The 6,669-nt window shown below is 47.0% G+C and overlaps 1 pseudogene; it reads right to left on the bottom strand.

Moving 5' to 3' along the window:
- Nucleotides 1–1,958: 1,958 nt before the first annotated feature.
- LOC147736531 (28S ribosomal RNA) overlaps nt 1,959–6,669 on the bottom strand; it is a 9,098-nt pseudogene continuing 4,387 nt past the window's right edge.

The raw sequence follows: 6,669 nt of genomic DNA, 5'->3' as shown, positions 1-6,669 counted from the left end.
GCCAACGGGGCCATCTGGTCGCGCAGCCAGGTAACCAGATGGCCCGGGATGACCCAGCGCCCAGATGGCCTGAGAGGGTGCCGTACCCAGTCGCCCTTGCAGTCCGGCGAGGGTGTCCTGGCGCACAGAGGCAGCCGCTCTGGAGGCTCTTTCCCCCGGGTGGCTTCTGCTCACCTCCCTGCCTGACTTGCCCAAGAGCAGCGGGAAGGGGAGGCCCAGCCGGTAGCCCAGGCTAGCTCGTCACCCTGCTGACCCGCGAGGGATGATGGCCCCCGTCCCTGCACCCCGGTGGGGCAGGGATGGGAGGGGGAGGCCCCTGTGCCGAAGGGCACATGGTGGAGGCGGCCTCCCACGGACCCGCGTTACCCCCTCTGCATCCCTCCCGCCGGCCTGGTAGCAGAGGGACCCACCCCTGGGTGTGGTGGAGGGAGGTGTCTGTGGGCACCCACGCATGGAGAGACAAAAGCTTGGCTTAGAGGATGACTTTCAATAGAGCGCAGCGAGGTAGCTGCTCTGCTACTTACGAAACCCTGACCCAGAATCAGGTCGTCTGCGAATGATTTAGCACCGGGTGCCCCACGAACATGCAGTGCACTAAAGGCGATGGAGGCCGCCCCCTTCCGTCCGCACTCCGGTCCCCAAGCGAGCGGCTCTATGCACTGGCCCCCCCAGAGAGGCCGGCTATTCCAGGCCAACCGAGGCTCCACGACACTGCGGAATCGTTACGGTTTTGTCAGGAATAACCACGCTCCTCAGGATCCGGGCGATGCTCAGTGGGTCCACCTCCAGACCTCCCCAAGCTAGGTTCTCTAAGACACCCCAAGCTTAGAGGCGATCTGGCGAGGTAAATATGTAAATGGCCGGGATGGTGCGGCCAGGGGGATGCCAATCTGGAAGACAAAGAAAGAACCCGTTAATTCCACTCCTGGGCACCAGTCTGACTATATCAACTATACTGTTGAGCTTCTACCTTGCTAAAAGGACTCGCGGGAAGAACCACACTGTTGCCTGACGCCCTCCTCCTGTGTAACGCCCCGGGTAGTTTCCTATGAGAACATAAACACAACGTTATTCCCCTATACTCCTCAAGGTTTCTCCAACCCTGTATCTCCTGTCTATGTACCTACTGGTGACACACGCTATGAGGACCTTATGGGAATCGTCAGGTCTCTCAGAAAACCTGGTCTCTTAGCAAACAACCGATTATACTCCCCCTGTTCTGTTAATGTCACAGAGGCCAACCCGAGAATCTGAGGTTATACACCAGAGCCCGGAAAGCAAAGAAAAGAAATGATAACGAGGAGGCACTTAGGAAAAGAGATCCTGCTCGCCTTACCCCCACACAACCGGAGTCAACATAGCCATGGGCTCCTCAGTACGAAGTGAGCAGTCTTCTTCATAAGTCTCAAAGCACTCCCCCACGAGAGAATCCCTCTCAGAGAACAAGAAGCCGCCGTGCCCTGTGTCTTCGCACAAGTTATTGCGAAGCACCACAGCGTTCCACCGAAGCACCAGAGTTCTGCTGTCTAGGCGTTCCGATGAGGACTGTGTCTTCGCATTAGATACCGCGAAGCACCACAGCGTATCAACCACGCATCAGCCGACGTGCTTCTTCGCTACCGCGGAGGTTCGATGGGGGCTGTGTCTTCGCGTCTCCCAATGCAGCAAAGCACCACAGCACCTCCCAGGCGCAACAGCCGTCATGCCTCTCCACCGCCGATACGAAATCCGACCCCGATATGGGTCCGCAACACTATTCCGTGTCTTCGCGCTAGCACTGCGAAGCACCACAGGTCCTTCAGTTCAACGGGCGTCCGCACCGCCAACCAAACAGGAACTATCACTAATCCGATACAACCCGCCATCCGGGTCCCATGATACTTAATAGTTTCCGCCTTCCTGGCGCTAAGGCTTCTGGGACTCGTAGTCCCAATATTAGGCAGGCGCGTTATATCATGATTCAGAACCTGACAGGTTTAGGGGGGATTCTGACTTAGAGGCGTTCAGTCATAATACCACAGATGGTAGCTTCGCCCCATTGGCTCCTCAGCCAAGCACATACACCAACTATCTGAACCTGCGGTTCCTCTCGTACTGAGCAGGATTACTATTGCAACAACACAGTAGGGTAAAACTAACCTTTCTCACAACGGTCTAAACCGAGCTCACGTTCCCTATTAGTGGGTGAACAATCCAACGCTTGGTGAATTCTGCTTCACAATGATAGGAAGAGCCGACAACGAAGGATCAAAAATCTACGTTGCTATGGCAGCCACAAGCCAGTTATCCCTTTGGTAACTTTTCTGACACCTCCTGCTTGAAACCCAAAAAGTCAGAAGGATCATGAGGCCCCGCTTTCATGGTCTGTATTCATACTGAAAATCAAGATCAAGCGAGCTTTTGCCCTTCCTGTCTGTGGGAGGTTTCTGTCCTCCCTAAGCTCACCTTAGGACACCTGCGTTATCGTTTGACAGGTGTACCATCCCAGTCAAACTCCCCACCTGCCACTGTCCCAAGAGTAGGCCGTGGCCGGCGGGCGCCGGGCACTTGGAGCCAGAAGTGAGAGCCCCACGGGGCTCGACCCCCGCCTCACCGCGTAAGTGAAAAAATGATAAGAGTAGTGGTATGTTATTTAATTTTTATATAGCGCACGGATGCCACAGCGAAGTGGCGTCCCGGCGCTTAGGAAAGTTGATAACACAACACATCAGAGGAGATAAAAAGACGAGGGCCTAAATTGTGGAAAAAAGATAAGTTTTAAGTGCCTTCCTGAAAGGGAGCAAGTCAGGGATGGAGCGAAGAGAAGCTGGCAGAGAGTTCCAAAGGGCTGCTGCCAACACTGAGAAAGAGCGTCCGCCCATCCTAGATTTTTTGAAACGTGGCACAATGGCAAGATTGGATCCGGCGGAGCGAAGAGCTCTGGCAGGGACATAGTGCTGAATAGTCTGTGCAAGAATAGGAGGGGAGGCTGATTTGAGAATTTTAAAAGTTAAGCAAAGAGCTTTAAACTTAATTCTCTGCCCCACCGGCAACCAATGGAGATCTTGAATAGTCCGAAGAGCCGAAACAAACTTCGGGAGGCCAACAAGCATCCTCGCTGCCGCGTTCTGGACTCTCTGAAGGCGGGATAGCTCGGCCTGGTTCAGGCCCAGAAACAGGGAGCTGGCATAGTCCAGCCTGGTAAGAACCAGAGCTTGGACAATAATCTGTCTGGTCTCCGCATCGAAGAACTTAAAAATTGGTCGAAGACCTTGCAGAGTACCAAAACAGGTGCCAGCCACACGTTTTGTGTGTGAGGTGAACGAGAGCTTGTTGTCAAACCACACCCCGAGGTTTCTAACCTCAGTCACGGGGGATGGAACGGGGCCAAGATCAGACGGCCACCACTGATCTCCCCATAATCCACTTTCCCTACCAAAGATAATAACCTCCGTCTTGGAGGCATTCAGTTGGAGCCGATTGTTCGCCATCCAGCCTGCCACAGCTTTTAAAGCTATCTGGAAAGTGGGGGCATCCATGTTGGAGTCGCCATTAAGTGCCACCGCCAGCTGCGTGTCATCGGCGTATGACACCAAGGAGAGACCAAAACTATGGGCTACCTCCGCTAATGGCTGAACATATAAGTTGAACAAGGTAGGGCTAAGGGCCGACCCCTGAGGGACACCCTGAAGTATGGGGCGAGAAGCAGAAATAAAAGGAGGTGTGGAGACCTTGAAGGCTCGCTCCTTAAGAAAGGAACGAAACCACTCGAGTGCCACCTCTCCGACTCCTGCCTCCATCAGACGGTGTAAAAGAATCTGGTGAGACACCGTGTCGAAGGCGGCACTGAGATCCAAAAGGATCAGTGCCGCCGTCTGACCCAGGTCAACAGGTTCCTGATGTGCTCCACCACAGCCAGAAGAGCAGTTTCAGTGCTATGACCTGCACGAAACCCATTTTGGGAATTATCCAATATAATAGTATAGTATTTCACCGGCGGCCCGAGAGCCTCCCACTTATCCTACACCTCTCATGTCTCTTCACAGCGCCAGACTAGAGTCGAGCTCAACAAAACTTCTTTCCCCGCTGATTCTGCCAAGCCCGTTTCCTTGGCTGTGGTTTCGCTAGATAGTAGGTAAAGACAGTGGGAATCTCGTTCATCCATTCATGCGCGTCACTAATTAGATGACAAGGCATTTGGCTAATCTGTACCACCTCGCGGTGGCTCATTCTGGGTTATTATGCTGCCTATCAGCATCAATTCCGTTTTGCTTCCAACAATACAACATTCTTTCGCTCCGGAGTACAGCCACAAATGCTGTCCTCACTGGAACTGGGATCAAATATAGGCCAGAGATATTACACCTTGCAGTACTATTCCAACAATTTTAAGATTGTCTACGAACAGGCCTGAGAAATTAAAATATGATTAGCAGGACATCAATAATCCATATGTGATGATTATGTGGATGCGATTATTTGAGACCTATTCATCATTCAAGACATTTCAATAAGTATGATGTACACACTATATCTACATTGTTATAAGCACACATATATATGACAAAAATACACATCTATAAATTGCACATCTAATTAGAAACAGCACATCTAGAAAAATTCACATCTATAAAATTTACATCTATACTAACTCTTGTGTCAACTATAAACCTATATGTTAAAATATTATGCTTTATAAGGGTGACATGTGTGCTGCAAGAAAGTGTACATCTCATTATAAGGTTGATACTCAATTGTCAATGAATACTTGGCACATTTTAAGAGTGTCCATTAAAGTAGTCAGACAAACATTTTTCTTGAATGAAAATGCCATTTGAAGACCTAAATCAGCCAGAACAACATCATTACATTGAGGCAAAATACCACGACATCCAACGATAAAGCCATGAAATGTAACAGTGTTACATTTTGTGAGATCTTTGATTTGCTGTGACAGATCCTGAAAGTATTTCACTTTACTCTCAAACGCTAATTCAAGGGAATTCGGAGAATTTTCATAACAAATTGAAACATCAATCACTACAGCTGTACCATTTTTGGTAAACACTACATCTGGTTTTCGTAGTTCTCCTTGATTGTTCTTAACATGAGGTTCCCTGTATGCCATCCAACCACATCTTTTCGCTCTATCAATGAGCAATTCCAGAATTTTGTTATGTCTTTTTATCCTAATGTCCTTAATTTTAGGACATGCGCCTGAAATATGAGAAATTGTTTCACAAACATCATTACAATACCTACATGTAGCAAAAACACAATTTCTTCCCCTAGTGATGATTTCTCTGGTATACAAAACATTTGCTCTTAACATCAGCGCAGCTATGCACTGGTTTTCTTTCATTTTGTTATGCTTAGTGATCCAGAACTTTGAGGTTGGATTCCTTGCTAAGTATTTTATACCATCACCTTGGACGGGGAGATTTGCCCATTTCTCAAACTCTTCTTTCCTCCAATCATATGTTGCTAACAAATTCAAATCATAGCTCAGAAAGCTACTATCTAAAATGTTGAGTTTCTGTGTTTTAATGATGTTACCAATTTTTTCATTTATATTTTCTCCTGCATACATGAATGAATGCGCTATGTACAGGTCTGGAACTGCCCTGAGATACAAATAACTATTGACTTTATGTAGACTAATTTGTGTACATAGTTTTGGTATACTGAGGCCCCCAAATGATCTTTTCGAATATAGGAGACCATCACATGTGTATGCAGGAAGGTGTAGAAAGTGTTTGACATACTTTTTTATTATTTGATCCAGAACATTCAACGTTTTTGCTTCTGTTCCTGTCATTTCTAATTTGAATGATAGTTTAGGTACCAAGTACTGACACAGCATTTAATTTCAATTTGGCTTAAGTGGTAGATTACCAAGTTTGTGAGCCCAATTGACAAGAACCTCATTAATTTTGTTGTTGCTTGTATGACCAGTGTGTGGATCAAAGTTCAATCCGAGGTATCTCTCACTTTCTCCTGGATGAATATTTTCAATATTTTCTTTTTCAAATTGCCATGGTTTACAGTTGTTAATCAGTATTTTGTCTTTATGGTGACTGATATAAAATCCATGTGTCCTTTTCATATTTAGGTTTAATCCTGTAGCTTTACTGAACTTTTCAATGATCTTCAGATTTTTATTCATTCCTTCCCAGGTACTGCTAAGTACTGCGATGTCATCGGCAAAGGCGAGAGCGGTGATTTGCTCAATAAGAGCATCTGATCCAAATGTGAATCCCTTGCCATTTTTCTGAAGATCACAGATCAGAGGATCCATGGCAATGTTAAATAGTAGTGGGGATAAAGAGTCACCTTGTTTGACCCCCGATTTCATTGTTATTTCAGGAGTTGATTCGTTGTTCTTTCCCTTGAAAGATGTTGTTGAGTCAGTGTATAAGTCTTTTATTATGTCTCTGATGTATGATGAAACTCTTTGCCTTGCAAGACTCTGTATAATGTGACCATGGCTGACAGAGTCGAAGGCTTTTGATATATCAATGAACACCACTGCTAATGAGTGACTGTTTTTACGTGCCCCTTTTATGATATTTTGCAGGAGAGTCAGATTCTCTAGACAACCTCTCACCTTCATGAAGCCTTTTTGTCTCGTATTTAATTCAACAAAAAATTAGTCTTTTAGTTCATATTTTTGTGAATAACTTCATGAAT

The sequence above is a fragment of the Lissotriton vulgaris genome, chromosome 1_2 (assembly GCF_964263255.1).
Source record: "Lissotriton vulgaris chromosome 1_2, aLisVul1.2, whole genome shotgun sequence".
NCBI lineage: Eukaryota > Metazoa > Chordata > Amphibia > Caudata > Salamandridae > Lissotriton > Lissotriton vulgaris.
This window is presented reverse-complemented; position numbering and strand designations above follow the sequence as displayed.